We start from the raw sequence: 17,108 nt of genomic DNA, 5'->3' as shown, positions 1-17,108 counted from the left end.
CTCTTGTGCTGATTCCTTCAAACCCCGACGTGGTAATGGCAAACGTCGGCTCTGTTCCGTTTATAATTAATGCGGTATGATTAAGTTCAGCGCAGTGTGTTGTTAGGCTTGTTTTGCATTTTGTAACGTTACATAGTACGACAGAGTAACGCACAGTGATGTCACGGCTCAGTGCCTATTTAAATGTTTGTCCAATTCGTATTGAAATATGCACTTATCTGCGTCGTCGTTTTCGCTGCGTCCTCTAGTAAAGAACGAAAGTTACTTGCTTACACTTCTGATCTATAAAATGAATGAGTGAATTTATTTCACAAGGATGGCTGAAGAGGGAAAAGGGTGGCGAAAGGAAGGAAAGATAGTTCACAGTTTTAAGTCCTTCCTACGAGGTGTGCCTTCAGGATAGCCACAGCCTTGGACGAAGAGTCAGCGATCCACTTTATATTTTATGCAGATGACACCACGAACTGGACCGAAGCGGATGGTTACGAAAGTACAGAAGCAGTTGCGAGTAACTGCAAAATGCGCTACTGACTATGAAACAAAATATTGCTCATACGGGAATGCAAGAATCATCCGCAAAAACGCAATTTTACCCGTAGGCGCGTCCTCAACGGACCGTGCCAAAGTAGGAGTGACGTTGCAAGAACGTCCCTTTCCCGATCCTTTTGCGGGTAAATAAGTATGCTCGGCGTTCCGATCAGCTCCAAAGGTTTCGCCGATGTGCGACTTAAGCAGTTGACGCCGACGTGGAAGGAACCTCTCCATCTTGTAAAAAGAATACCCAACAAATTCGGAAGAGCGATGGAAGATTTCGCGCGTGTCTTTGTACAAAGTGTACTGAATTCCAGAGCATGCTAAGGTGGCCTAAATTTCCAGCTAACACAGCTTCATGCTCAGAAGATCGAAAGCCTATACCTGCAAGCCCTTCGCATAATTACGGGACTCCAAGCGCGCGCTCTCACCCACCGCGCCCCCACCGCAAGCGCCCGTCCGGAGTGGGAATGGTGGACGGCGGCTGAAGACTCACCGAGTGGATACGGAGAAATCCTCAAGAACATGAGGGCGGCTCGCCAGCTATACCCCTCACCCCACAAATCTCTAAGCAGGGAAGAAGCCGTACACCTACGACGCCTCCAAACTGCGTCGGTGCTCACACCGGCGCTCCTCCATCACATGTACCCCGACGATTATCCCAGCGCACAGTGCGACATCTGCAAACAAGGTACGGCCAATCGCTGGCACATCCTATGGGACTGTGCAGCCATACAAGGCGGCGTCAGCTTCACAGAATACCCCGCAGATCTCCAAATCGCCATCGCCTCAACCAACAAGTCGGATCAAGAGTGGGCCATTCAGCAGGTTCTCAAGGCGCTCGAAAGGCACGGACTTAGCAAAGGGGTCCCTGTCGAGTAGGGCTGCCCAAGAGGATGCAACGCACGGCCACGTTGAGGTCGGCCCGTCAACCGGGCTTTACCTACTGCAGGATTTACCCAATAAAGTCCTATCCATCCATCCATCCATCCACACCACATGAAGACGGAAGAACTTTACAGATACAGCCAACTTCCTCAACGTTACAAATACAGCCAACTTCCTCGCTTAAACGACATAATTGTACACAGAGCTCGTAACGACAGCACAGGACGCCTTTTCACCGAACAGGGCCACCGTTGTCTTTAACCCCACGACAGAACATTCAGAGCCGCTCATTTCGAGGTGACAATACCTCCGTGGGAAGACACGATCGTGACAGCCCACAGGGCCATTCGGACAAAGGTAAACAAAAACCCACGTTCATCAGGAGACCACCAAAGCGCTTGCGGCTACCCCGCTGCACGCTGACGATCACACCATCTTCGTGGATGGCGCCATAAGGCAAGACCGACGGTTTATCGCAATGGCCGCCACTGACACGCAGGGTATGCAGTGAATGCTTCACCAGGACCGAGGCGATCTCTACAATCGAGCGCGAATTAGAAGCCATCCTCCTTGGAACCAAGACAGTGATGGCGTTGACATCTCCGAGAACATCGAAGGCAGGAATACATAGACAGCTTGGAAGCTCTCAAGACACTAAGGGGCCCACCTAAGCGAAACTCCACACCTCATTGCATGAAAGAGTGCAGCAAAACTATAAGACATAGCCGCAGTGTTGAAGTTAAGAACAGGTAGATTCCCAGCCGCAGTGGCAGCACGGGCAATGAGGAGGCCCACAGACTCGCGAAGGAGACCCTTTTTTCTCACCCTTCGGAGTCGGCGGTTGAGTGTCGACGAGTGACACTGAAATAAATCGGCAAGGAGAAGTTCAAAACTACGATTTTTAAATTGGAGCATCCCGTACCACGCAACATTCTGAATTGCTCCTTACCAAAGCACGGACTGGCTACGTCATGACGGAACATATAGTGGCAAGTCGGATGCACTACAGGCAATGCACACACACACAAAAAGAATGGAAGCTCACACTAACTCGTAAGACGAAGGTAGCGAAGCTGTATGCAATCTACACGACCATCACGAAGGTTTAAGCAACGTTTATAGAACCAAGGTCAGTTGTAAAACTTCGAAGTGTTTCCCGGCGCCGCCGCACCAAGCCGCATTGATGGCGCTGCAGTCGCACCCGGCTCCCGCGCGGAGCACCGGGTGGCTGAGGAGGCAGCTGAGGTCAGCACGTTCTGAGGGATACACCTGCCGTTGTGCGGCCAGCGTCTCCGCGCGTGCGTGCTTGCGTGCGCGTGCGTGCGTGCGCACTCCAGTTGTAGATGGTTAAGTGAGCACCATGCCGGCGTGTTGTGTCCCCGGTTGCACGGGTGGTTACAGGGGAAACCAAACCCAAAGGCGCTTTTCCCGCACTTCAAGTTACTTCGGCCTTCGTGTAGATATATGGTACCGTGCCAATGCGTGTCTCGACCGAAACCTCTCAGCCAAATCGCGCGTGTGGCGTGAATTTTTACCCTGAGGACATAGCAAAGAGCTACACCCACTTCATTACAGTGAAAAAGTAAAAACTGAGTGAGGAAAGTGGAGCCTCGTCGAAGGAGCCGTCCCGAAAATATTTCCAAACCTGCTTCCTTACCTATCCAAGCCGCCGGCAAATAGAAAGAAATTTCCACGCCGAAACATGCAGATTGTTGCACAGACCTCGTCTGCACAGAAAGCCAAAACAAGCGCTAACGGTGCAGCCGAAGAAAGTGCTGCAAATTTAGACGTGCTGGCAGCGAGCAGTAAACCTTCGTTGAGAAACATAAGGAAGGAGTTCGTTTTCAATTGGCGAGCTGGCGAAAGAATGTTGGCAGAGATTACAATAGAAGTTATGTTGGTTTTTTGTTGTTGTTGTTCTTCAGAAAATAGAGGGATAGCTTCTTTTCGTTTAAAAGTGTTTCAATCGGGGAAGAAGGAACTATTTCGGTCAGCTGCTGTCTCCGCTGCAGTGCCTAGAAGCTCTGTCAATAGCGTAAATACAGTTACTATAATCTCATTTACCGGCACGAAGTAGACGAGATTATAATAGCGCTATTTGCACTATTTACAGAGCTACTAGGCACTGCAGCGGAGACACAGAGATACGGTTTGTGCCGGGCGCACTGCGATCGTCGTCTTCGTCTTGATTCCCTTCTCGGCCCCATCACCACGCGAAGCTGATACTTGACAGCCTATTCTTTTTGCCAAGAGGGATATCCCGTGAAAATATCTCCTTACCTTGAAACTAAAAAAATATCCTCTTTTTGGTTCTTTTATTCAACCGATAAAGCTTTTTTAACGAAATGATGACAATGTTTGCCAGCCTTCACTAATGTCTCTGCATAACGCACCAGCCACATTTCCTGCCTAGAGGGTTAGAATATGCAGCCGCCTCAACAAGAAACGTAAATTATGTAATGTGAAATGGCAGACGATGCTCTAAACGAACGCGGAAGTGCAACCACAAAGCCGCGCTGCCTTTGAAATGCAAGCGGCTACTGCGCAATGGTTGTCGCCGATTGAGCGCCGTAGCTCCGGTGACATGTGGCTAGACTTACCACTTACAAGCGTAAATAAAAGGTTATAAACACGGTGATCGGCATATTTCGCGATTAAGCTCGCAACGGCAGTACAGATGCGGCCCGCGCTGCTTTCGCTTGTGCTTCCCCAGCGGCTGAAGGGAGCGGGTTGCGACGGCGACGCCACCTGGCGCTGTGGGTCGCTCGGGCGCCGTATTGCTGGTATGGCGGAGGCGGAGAGTTTTAAAACTGACCTTGGTTCTATAAACGTTGGGTTTAAGCGCACGATTGCAGCCGATATGCTTGTTCTTCGCTGCCTCAATGAGCTTTATTCCATCATTGTTGCTATGTGTGAGCTGCTTTGGAAACTTTCTCATTCCGAGCAAGTGTTGCCATGATTACAGCGAACGCGGGCGTTTTTTTTTTTTTTTTGGCCAGTCTTGGCCAATGTACCTAAGTGGGTATGCTTGGCTTGACAAACGTGCGCCGGGGACACATGGTGGTCCCCGCGAGGTACGCACACACGAGCGCTCGGCATTTTATTGGCTGTTCAAACTGCCGGCAGGTCGCCACAAGGCATGCTCTCACGTGCGCTCGACATTTTCTTGGTATTTTTAACTGCGGACAGCAAACCCTAATGATTTACTTAACTAATTCGGTGTTAAAACTTTCGAATTCCGCCTGCCAAGCTCTCTTGCCATCAATGTCACAGAAAACCGCTAAGCATTAGCCATCTAATCTGGTCTTTCCCGTAACTAGCAGATTTCCGAGACAAGCACAAGCCTTCGTGGTCGACCGTAAAAGCAGGTGCGGTAGAAAAATAACTACCGGCGTCTGAGGCGCAGTACGCGGTAATAGAAGCCTTCGTGGACACTGGGGCCCAGCATGGCGTTTTATCTACTGTCATGCAGTGTCCCGTCTACCTAAACTCCTCTCAAATTCGCCTTAACAAACCAGCCGCACCCAGCCATCTCTACTGGCGGAGTTAACAGCCATCCGGGACGGACTACAGGCATAAAGCTAGCCCTACAGCGCGCTCCAGTGTATTGCATCCTGCATCTTTACAGGGACTCCACGGCGGCGATACAGGATTTACACCGATTATCCAACCATTGCACTATTTTCAAGGGACATCCCCACCCTACTAGACTCGTACCCCTGTCCTCTCCGGGAGTTGTGGGTTCAGCGGAATACACTCCCCGCTCACATTGCAGCTGGTAGGGCTTGTCAACCTACGTCTATTCCTCGGCCGCGACCAATGCTATCAACGATTCCATTAGAAAAGTTTCTTCAACGGCAGGACGATCTGAGGCGCGCCACACGTGCCCTCATCCCACCGTGTGGAAAAGACCTCCCCAGTAGATTTGCTCGCTGGGAAGAGGTTTTGATGCGCAGACTTCGCGTTAAAGTGGCACTATCACATGTGACCCAAGCGTGGCCACCCCGCTACCACGCCCCGTTCGATGACACCTGCCCCCTCTGCACAGCTCCTGCCGAACAAGCGGATACGGATAATCTAATATGGGCGTGTCCTTCACTGGACTCAGCCGGAAGGCGACACCTGAGAGGCACAGGCCTGCATCCTGGAAGACCACCCGACCTCCAGCGGTGGTTCTTGGGACCCCAACACCGCTCCCTTCTTGCCTTCCTCCGGGTGACGGGTGCCCATATCTATCTCTAAATAGGTTATTTTTATGCCAACGCGCATTCTATTGCAAATAAAGAAAGCACTAAGCCTCAAAGATTAGCTGCACCCAAAGGACCAAGTGGAAGTCACTCTGCTCACGATGTGGGCCTTCGCCAAAGAGGCACACCTCGTGGAAATGATCTATAAAAAAAAAGAGGCATGACCTATAAAATTGTGAAAACACGTTGAAGTAAACACTCCATCCTATTCGTGAAACCTGGCTTAGCGGTAGTGCGTGCCTCTATATTGACTTCCTTGTGCACAATTTATTTCTTCTTATATTGTTCCTTCCTTCCCTCCTTGGCTGTTCAAATCGCATAAAAAACTATAAGAACGAACGAAAGAAAGAAAGAAAGAAAGAAAGAAAGAAAGAAAGAAGGAAAGACAGACAGACAGAAAGAAAGAAAGAAAGAAGGAAAGAAAGGAAGAGAGAAAGAAAGAAGGACACAAAAAGAATAAGAGGGAAAATCGCAATTAGCATACAGCCACTTAGACTAATCTCGATCTGGTGTCCAAAAACTGGTCCGGATGACTTGGGAAGGAAAGCTGCTGCTTACCGGAAGGACAGCACATGAAAAATAGGCAAGTAAGTTGTAGAAAAACGAATGAGAGCTGCGTATTCCGCACTAAAGATCCGGGCTTTCCCTCTGGTATGCTTGTTTTTTCCCCTATTTCCTTGCCCGCATGCTTCGTCACTTTATATTTTCATATTTTTGTACCGTCTATGGCTTTCTCAGGCAAAGTTTGACTGTCGTTGTTTTTCTTGATCCAACGAAAACATAAGTATTGATAGAAATTGGCGTGTCTGACGCTTTGTTTCTTCGGCGCTTCAAGGTTTCAAAACTTAAGAATTGTTACAAATGCGACGCCATCTACTGAGTATTCAGAGAGCTCGGGTGGCTCCCGCAGCGCGCCAGTTCAAAACAAAACGAAAACTTTCGAATTGAAGAAATGGCCTTTGAATGTATGAGGTGCTCAATCCTGCAATTTTCATAGCTTACAGTATATAGTACTGACCCATTACGCAACGCAAGTGGAATTTTCATACTTACATTTGGCGTCTGACTGGCTTCAATTCATCGATCCCCGGAGAAGCAGGCACTTTGATTCGTTCTAAGCTCCACAGGTGGCAGCTGTTCCTCGCTGCGTGAATATGGCGCGAAAGCCGGTTTTCTTGTGGTTTCTTAACTTTTGTTTGCGGTGAAGTTGGAAGGCCGCTTACTGGGAGAACGCTCGACCCGGTCTGCGCGCGGAAGCGGGACGCAGAAAAGGAATGCGATTTCGCAACCGATATTACAGACTACGTCTACGTTTTTTAGTTATTATAAAATGGCAACGAGATAATTTCTGCAGAATTGTTAAAAAGCTCCGTAATTATGATATAGGGTTTATTTTATGGCCGTCGTATGGTTCGAGAAAACGGGAAGGAAACTAACGCGTCGAAACGTTTATAATAGCTTTGAGCATGCGCAGTGACATCATCGTTTATTAAGCAAGGACCAAAGTTGAGTACAATTGTTACGCCAACGTGGGTATAGGCCAGGCGAATAATTTGCTCCGTTTATTAGGGGGTCCAGAAAGGGACACTCAGTTCCAAAAATGGGAACCCTACTGCAGCTTCCGCTGCACTGATGAACCTGCGGCATTAATATGCCCCAGTTGCAACCCTTAAATATCACAATGTAAGTATTTCTAGAATATGCATACACAGAAATCTGTGCGGTCGGCAAATAAGTACTGTCAGCTGCATTTTACGGAAGTGAGAGGCATGTTTGTAGCGGAGTAAGTCTACGTAATTAGGCAACATATGCCGATCGCTTCTTTCACTGGTGCATGCAAATTAAACAAGATTTTAAGGCTACGGACAACAAAGAAACAAAGGAACGTATTTAAGACTGAAATCAAGGTGATGTTTACAGAAAAGAAACTGAGATATGACAATCACTAGGCGTGTCTTATTCTAAGGAATTTAAACTGTATTGTGTGAAGACGTGATTTTTTCATAGACATGACGAACAATCAGTCAAGGAATATGTCGTGTTCTGTTGTATCTGCTGGTAACAGGTATTGCAGAAAAAAGTTTTATGTATATTGTATAACTTGGGATTATCATTACTGGAAATGTACGATTTTTTGTATTATTCTTAATTTACTTATTTTTTTTCTCTCTGTATTGCTGGACCTTATTGCTAAGCACCCATATTTCATTTGAACATGTCCTCTGCTGTGAAATCCTCTGTTGTGAACTCCAGAGGGTCAGGAGCCCTCGTCAGGCACTCAATGTCTTTAGCTCCTGTCCCTTCAGCAGGAATTCTAACAACGTCTGCTGAAAAATAAAGTCTTCTTCAATGCAAACGACAAATTTATTTTTGTTGCACTGTTTGCTCAATCCCCGCTAGAGACATATTTTCGCTAACCGAAAAAAAATCATGTTTAGTTTCTTTGGCGAATATGTGTCTATTATTCATTTTTCACTAAGTATAAGACATTCAGCACTAAACTGTCAATTATATTTAAAAAAAATGGTGTACTTGTATATTTCTCACAAGAAAAACAAGTTAAACTTTCAATACTCTACAAATAATGTAATTTTTTCTGTGGTTGAATCGTACAAATATCTTGAGTTGTGGATAAGAAACGATCTTAACGGGCGAAAACCCATTGACTATTAACTTTTCACTAACTAAAATAATAAACTGAACTATTAAATATTATCAGTAAATATTAATAAATATTACTAAATACTAAACTAACCTATTAAACTAACTAAAAAACTATTAACTTCGAAGGCTAACCAGAAACTTCTTTTTACGAAGGGTTTCGAAGCTATCACCTCCATTCATTCGTATTCTTGTATACAAATTGATAGCGCTGCCGAAAACGTGATTATGTACCCGTCATCTGGAATCCTTTTACTCAAACTAACATTCATAAATTAGAAAAAAAAAACCAAAATGAGCAGTTCGCTTCACAGATAACAGTTATGGATGAACCTCGGTAACTGAACTGTTAGTCAGAGCTAACTTACCTTCAATCTCAGAAAGAAACCGCATATCAGGATTACATATCCATATCAATTAATTAATGGGTATTACAAGACAGGCATTGAAAAAATTATTTCATTTTCTTCAGGTTACGCCAGCAGACAACGCCATGATCGTACAATAACTCCGTTCTGTACCTGCAATACTTGCTTCAAATACTCTTTTTTCCCTAGAACCGTGCGGGATTGGACTTGTTCATATAACCATCAAGTCGCAAAACAATCTTTAGCATCCTTTGCCGCTGCCCTGGAATAAACGAGAAATAACTTTACTTGAGTATTTGGTTTGTTTTCCTTTACCTTTATGATTCTGTTGGGTTTGCTTACGATTGCAAAACGCAAGGGATGGTTCGTTGTTTGCCTTGTGGTATACAGCTGCCTACCATGTGAAATGCGAGTGATTGTTCTGTGGCAACACGAGGAAATGAAAATACCGAGCCACAGAACAACACATATATTTAGAACACGTCAGCCTGCTGACGGGGCAGCGGCAGCTATGGCTGGCCGAACGTTCGGAGTTCCTAGGAGCACTGACCGCTCGTGCCACGAGGCTCGCGCAGTAAGCCTCAGAGTGGTGCTTCGTCGTCTTCGTCTTCGTTAATGATGCTACAGTAACATCTGTTTGCGTGGTGTTATGTGCCTTTTTGTGTACCCACCTGCTAAAATCCCTTCAGGGTATTGCAGTACAAATAAATAAATAAATAAATAAATAAATAAATAAATAAATAAATAAATAAATAAATAAATAAATAAATAAATAAATAAATAAGAAATTTCGGGTATTTTACCCGCTGAAGCTACAACTGGGCTATGCGGCACTCCGTAGAGGAAGCCTACGGAATAATTTCTTCAACCTTGTATGGTTAATGCACCCAGAGATCTTGGCTCACGGATGTATTTAAAGACGACACTCTTAGTAGGCTAGCTAAACGCGAACATTTTGGTGTCTGTACGTCTGTTAGGAACGTTACTGGTGCATCTGCTCGCTTGTAGGTCACTCGCTCACTGGAAATATACGTCACTGGTTGCAAACCCGGCTTTACCAAGCGGCATGAAAAAAAAGCTTTGTTTTGCCTTCCATGCCAATTAGTAACCCAGCGGTATTCACGTGACCTGTGGCGGCTCGACAGTCATCCCCAAATCGCTATAGACCCAAAGGGGCGTATGAGATCCAGGAGAGGAGCGATGTAAGGGGAGTAAGTAGGAGTCAAGGGGAGTAAAGACCCAGGAGTCGGGTAGGAAGGAGTATGGGAAGGTAGGAATGAAGAGGGGATGGGGAAGGACATTGAGGTACACAAAGGAGGAGCAAGAGGGGATGTGGGGGTAGAACGAGAAAGAGGAATGAGGAAGATGGCTATGGGCATTGAAGTAGGAATAGAAGAAGAAGAAACGAAGTGAAGCTTGATAGAGTGGGTGGTGTGAATGGGATGAGGAGAGGAAGGGGAGGCAGCGGAAGCTGAGGAAGAAACTTAAAGGGACACTGAAGTGATTAGTAAATATCGCGGGATTACTAGCGCAAATTGTAGTCCGGAGTCCATAGACCATGTTTCGACCACTCTCAGCGCGTTTACGCGTATTTATTTAGTAGAAGAATCAATTTGAAAATGCTGTCCTCCTCTCTGCACCCTCGCCCATTTTCTATGGCGTTTTCGTGTGACGTCAGGAGGCGATGAGCTGGCTGAGCTACTGCACGGCTCGCCGACCTTCCGAGAGTCAGTCGGCCCAGCGTCTAGTCTGCCGGCCGCCGACGGGTCGTCGCACTTCGCTCGCTCAGTTGAAACTAAGCCACGACACGTTTGTAAATGGAACAATGTGTCGTTCTTTACTTTTGTACACTGTATCAAGGTCCGAGTCCGGGTCGCTCCACACAAGCGCTGCACAAGTGCACATGTGACGCTTCGCTGACTGGTACGCTAATAAGAAAATCTAAGGCCACTTGAAGGCGGGAGAAGAGTCAGCGAAGTCAATATAGGTACTGAGGAAATAAAATCAACTGAAACTTTTACCGTACAGCGTAAAACAAGGGAGCAGGAAGCACTTTTTTGCGCTGGGTGAACAATTGCACAGCGGTCAGCAGCACGACCACACATCTGCGAACGCTTTTCCGTCTAAGAAATGCAATTGCTAGACGTCAGATATTGTGGAATTTCGGGGAACGCTTACTGCACGAGCGATATACAAGAAATAGTCATCAAAGTTGCTTGAAATACTAAAACTGAATAAAAGTGTAAACTGATTGTACATTAGATACTTTATATATCCGGCCCCGGCAGTGCACTGACTCGTGGCCGAGTGGTCTAAAGCGCTAGGATTATTGTTTTGTAAGTCACAAGTTCGAATCCCCAAGGGTAGATGCTTTTTTTTTTGTAAGTTGATTTTTTCGTTTGCGGCCGATGTTTTCTAAACTGAGTTCACCATTTTTGGGCCATAACGTTCACTGCTCCACGAGCGAGTTCGCAGAACGCACGCAGACTGACACTGACGCGCTAGCGAGTTCTCGTTGGCGTGGTGTTGCCACAAGCACCGACTACTTGCGGGCAGTGGGCACAGGCCAGAATCAGCAGACCCTCGGTCTGGTGCGAACACACTTTTTACGATGCAGGCATGAGTGAGACAAGCTCCGAATATGCGGGAAAAGCGCATGGCATTTGAGCGTCTGCGGTGACGCGGAGGGCGTTCATGCACTGCGTATACGCCTGGGCTAGTGAATGCTACAATTCCAAGCCGTCCTGTGGGGCTTATCTTAGGCATTTTACAGCCGACAACATGGCAGAAGCGCGGTACGACGATTACTGAGATATCGGGAATGCCCATCCAACGATGACGTCGGATCTCAAGCATGTTATTTTACAGAACCGAAACCGAAACTTGTTTGAATGCTAACCTTGGACATCGTCCAATCAAGGTGCATTTCCTCCTGTCGTCACAGCCATTAGTTGGTTCGGCCGCCGCAGACCGCGCATGGTAGTTTTTCTTCTTTCCCGCTTTATAAAAATATTACCGACTTATCAACCGGATAAACGATGAAAAGTGTGGTAATTTCCAGTCTACGCAGTGCAAGCCAAACCGGGAGCTTGAGAAATTCTTTTCAGTGTCCCTTTAAGAGAGGGAAAAGGAGAGCGGTGGTTCTAGGGGGGGGGGGGGATAACAAGAGGGGCTGTGGAGGAGGACGAGGACGAGGTAAATATGGGGGAAAGAGGAGGAGAGAGATGGGTAAACTGAGTTGGAGAAAAGAGGCGTAGGGAGAGGTGGAGAGAAAGGTAGGCGAGAAGGGAGGAGGGAAAATTTGGAGGGGAGAGGCAACACCAATTGGATTGAGAGCAGTGCGGAGAGATGGGCAGGTTGCAACAGCTAGGAGGGGAGTGGCCCTACGTGGCAGGGGCGGCAGAAAGTCAATCTTCTTGAAACGTCATTTGCAGCACAGAAATCCCATGCGCGGATGATTTCCCGCTTCCCGTTTCCATCAGAAAAGCGGTCGCCACGAGCGGCATCGAATCCGCGTATTCGTGCTCGGAAGCACAACGGCTTGGTAACCGAAACACCGCGGTGGGTTTCAGAGCCTTAACAGGATACAAAGGCACTGGTACAAAAACAACGAATGTTTTTTTTTTACCAAGGAGTGCTCTGCTATGTTAAGAGGCACTAGCATGTAATCCCTAAAAAAATGGGCCCTGCAAGAGGCCTTGCCGATACATATTTGTTCACATTTTCAGGTAAATCAATGTCCTATTAATCACCTCTTCAATAATGTTGCTAAGGCGAGATTATAAGTAAGTTATTGCAAATGGAAACATCGCATTTTGGCCCGCATCGCGATTCCCTCTATTTTGGCCACCTCTTCGCACCGCGCGAGCGTGACTGCCCATGGTGCCTCGCTTCTCGAGGACGTATGCAAGAACATCCGGTTGCGGGCGTTGTCTGCTACTGCGATGTTCTGCGCCGCAACTTCGCTCTGCAACGGTGGTCTCTGACTTTCTTCCGTTTGGGCCGTTTTTTCATAATTTTTCTTATAAATCCTGCACTCCGCACAGGTTGGAAAAGCTAATGGAAGGAATGGGGAGGGACTTTCACGCTTCCCCACGACGCCAAAAGATCACGCAAGAAGGGAGTCTTCCAACTCGGAAACCGTCGTGTCATCGCCGAGTTGCTAAGCAATGAACCTTAACGAAAAGCATGGTAATAGAGTTAAAAAGATAAATATAGACAGACACGGTAACGTTAAGTGGGCTGCAGGAAGCGCTAATAAACAAAATGTACCGTCTCGACCCGCCGACGCTGAGCAGACGATGCTTCACTTCGCCGCAAGTGAGAGTAAAAGCCATCCAATCGCAAGATTTCTGCTTCGTGATGCACATGGGAGAATCGAGGATGTAAATGTGGTAAGATGACGGAGTCCAAAAAAAAAAAAAACCCGTAGGAAACGGGGGGAACGTGGCAGCAAACTTTGTGACGAAAGTGTGAGCTTTCCGCGGCACGTAAAAATGTTATACTTGGCCCAGATTACGTTGACCACCGAACCTAATGATTGCGCTAGTTCATTTAGACTGCTCGACGCGCCTTTTAGGACCCCTTTAAATGAAATCTTTCCTCCTGATTGAAAAAAAAAAAAACGGCAAAGAATGGAAATCAAATCCGTCGATTCAGGGCGGAAATTTCTACCCGGCAAAATCATTCCCGTTGTGACCACAAAGTTCTCTACATTACTTAACATCTGTCATTTTTCCACCCGTGTGCTAGGAAAACGAGCCCACTGACAGCATATTCGACGATACCTTTTTTTATTGTTGCACGTATCGTAATCCCTGGAAGTAATAGGGCAATGCAGAATTTTTTTGGTCAAGCACCAAGTCTTTTTCCCTTAGAATAAGTGTGAACGGCAACACAGGGAGCATAAGTGTGGACGGCGACACAGGGAGCAAATAAGTGAAATACGCTTCCTGTCTTGCCTTCGGAGCTATGCGAATCATTACCAACAAACTTGTATGCCAGTCCCACAGTACAAGAATAAAGAGCATACGTTAATGAGCAAAGGAAAGAGAACGCCGTGTTTTAACTTCCCCGTTCAATAAAGCTTCCCTTTCTTTGATCCCTTGATGCCCGTAGCAAATGTGCCAAGGCAGTTCGTCAGTGGACGGAGATCGGACACTCCCGCGCGCCATTGACCCTGTTTCGCAGGCATCCAGCGCAAATACGCTCGTGGCTCACGCGTGCGAGATCGACGGCAGCGCGGACAAGTGGATCTCAGCAGCTGCCGCCGCCTATTCGCGGGCCTGGCGTATCATTGCCCGTAAACGATCACGGGAATACACGCACCTTGGCCTCCATTTGGCAGAGCGATCTGGCGCGTAAACACAAGTCACGTTGCGTGGTCAGCGAGAAACTAAGGCGTGGAGAAACGCCGCGGTGCGTTACGCGGCCCCGGATAGGAAAACCGGGTGGGCGCCGCAGAGCAAAGCACCGAATTGGTGCAGCACGAAAAGTGAAGGCGTACGCCTGATCAGGTAGGCGGCGTGAGAGGCGAGGACGTGTCTCGAAATACGCTGTCCGCGGCGCTGACCGACTGCCTCTGTTTCAGCATCCCAGCCTTCCTTACAACCCCCCTCACTTCGATTGCCCTTGGTGAACGATATTCAGCGCTCGTGAACGAGGGCTTCGAGTAGCTGGTGGCCATTGTTTCTATTCGGTGATGTAGCTTTGCCCCGATAGACTAGTTGTTGACGGCTTTGTGCCGACGAACGACTTTTAACGACGTCCGATGGGGAACGCGCGTTGTGTGCGTGATGGGGAGCCGCGCGGAACGGGCTTCGCAAACGAGAAACGCATTTGTGACAAGGACAGCTGCGGTGTTGGAGAAAACGTTGGGGACCGATGTAGAAAAGAATCAAGAAAGATTCAACTAGGAGCATTTCGAATGAAGTGAGAAATGAGAAAGGGGCAGACACTTGGCACTGGCATAAAAGCGACAAATATGGAAAGATGGCTGCAAGAGCGAACACGATTTTTAATGAAAATTCATTGCCTAGAAATCTAATGGCACTACTATCCACAAAATCGGATAGGCAGACAAACTGGGATATGTGGGACTACGGCAACATGTGTTGTTTCCGACTAACTAGGCGTGGTTTCACTCGCAATAACTCAACGCGTAAGGTTACTGCCGACGCACAGCCTTGTTTTTTTTTCATTACTCTTTGTTTTTTGGTAGTGTCTATTATCACGGCAACCGTGAGAATTACCGTGAGAAATTTCTTACTGCAGTCGCCTCTCATTGGCTAAGAACGCTACCCGGAGATTCTATGGGGTAACTATTCCCTAGAAATCCATGTTTGCAGTTGCCCTTGTAGCGCTGTGGTATAGTACTTGGTTTTAAACGAGAAGGCTCAGGTTCCAGTCCGACAATGCAATGTTTTTTTTTTTTTTTTTAATTTTCGGAATTTTTCGGCCATCGTGATTTTGTTAATGCTTTTTTTTTACTCTGGTTTTTACTATACCAAGAGATCCACGCACAGGACTTCTAGAATGGGTTGAATTACGTTTAATACAGGTTTTGTTCTGTGTCGTTGGGCTGGGTTAGATTTGTTGATGTTCGGCTGGATTTGGGTACGTTGTGACGCGTTCGGTTACGTTACGTTAGGTTCGATGAGGTTGTGTTACGTTGGGTTAATATTATTTATTTATTTTCGGATTTACTGCCACCCTTTGAAAAAAGGCTTTAGGCAAGAGTGGACAGAACAAATAAAAGAATGCGAGAAAATACACATGATACATGCACAGATAGGATCGAGATCCACAAAGCAATCGCTACAGTGAGCGAGAACAAAATAAAGCAATATGGGATTGCGCAATCAACAAAGTGAATTGCCGGTACTATCAGTATCTGCAAACTAAAACAATCGGCAGTTCAACAACAACAACAACAACAACAACAAAAAACGACCCATGTGGTATCAAGCCAGATCTATACTGATAGAATAATTAATAATATACAAGACATGAATGGAAAGAGCAGGAACAATCCGAAGTCTACAATGAGGGCACTGTAAACAGTAAAAGCACCGAGGTGCACCGAAAAAAACGAAGCAGAGCTAGAATATAGGACAGAAAACACATCAGAGCGACATTATTGTTTCACAATCACATGGCAGTTGCTGATGTCGCGATACTAGGAAAGCGGATTGACGAATAACAACAAAAACAAACTACAGATAATCTGACAATGCTTTGGAAAGAGTATCCAGTGTACTGATATCAATAACATTACTCAGCAAAATGTAGGCCAGCCAGCTTTTATGGAAACTGCCGTGAGAATTTCCCGAAGGTAATTCTCACGGCTGCCGCAAGATTGGATGCAGCCTTGTTTTTTTCATTATTTTTATTGCTGCTGTTGTTGCCAGGTGTTACAACACTAAGCACAGTCAAGTTCACTATGCACAAATAAAGATGAGTATATCTCGTTTCCAGCTGGTAGTTCGACAGCGAATAATTATATAGGTTATGCCAAAAACCAAAATACTCCAGATAATTAAGCCTGCTTTATGTGCCTTGCAGTGCGTACTGTTGCAACGGGCACCTTTTATATACGCGCACACTTGTCCACACAGCAGCGCCGCTGAGACACCACACTTAATCCCCCTTATCCATTTTAATCTACATTAATACACCTCAGTTATTCTTAATATACATTACGCCATCTTAATACATCCCAATTTTTCTATATCAGTCTGAATGACTACCTTAATCTATCCTAATCTACCTACATCAATCTTGATTCCCCTTAATCCACCCTAGTTTCAACATAATAATCATAACTCTCAGGTATGAATAGAGCAATAATAAACTTGTACTACTTGTTATCACGGGGGATTAATAATTCATCAATTGATATGCCCCAGACAAACCGAACTCTCGTTTCGCCTCCTGCAGGGTGTATAGTTAGTGCAGTGGGGATGCACTGGGATGCGGCTCTGTTGAGCCGGGTTCGAATTCCGCACGGAGAGAAATGTGCCATTGATTTTCTTGCAGATGGTATGGAACGATTCCGAAGAAGGCGTTTTTCTGGTACGGACGGCGGCGTTCTCGCTCCGCCGCCCATTTAATGCTTGCGGGTGCAACAGGGGAACCCTCGGGTGCAACAGGGTGCAACAGGGGAACCCTCGGGTGCAACAGGGGAACACCCGGAAACCAAGCGGTGTTTAGGTTATAAACGTTTATATCACAGTTTTCGCCAGCACAAGCTTGTGAGAATAAAAAGGAACAAGAAAACTCATTTTCAACACTTATACGTGGTACTCTAAAATATTAAGCAGCTTTTTATTTTTCTCTTGAACTGCGAATATTTGTGCACGGAGCTTGGTATCACCAAATTAGTAGTAGTGGTTTTGTATCTTTCACCGTGCCG

This window comes from Haemaphysalis longicornis, unplaced genomic scaffold, assembly GCF_048455015.1.
Source record: "Haemaphysalis longicornis isolate Haplotype H1 unplaced genomic scaffold, Haemaphysalis longicornis Haplotype H1 scaffold_2, whole genome shotgun sequence".
Taxonomy (NCBI): domain Eukaryota; kingdom Metazoa; phylum Arthropoda; class Arachnida; order Ixodida; family Ixodidae; genus Haemaphysalis; species Haemaphysalis longicornis.
Note: the sequence above shows the minus strand (reverse complement) of the source record.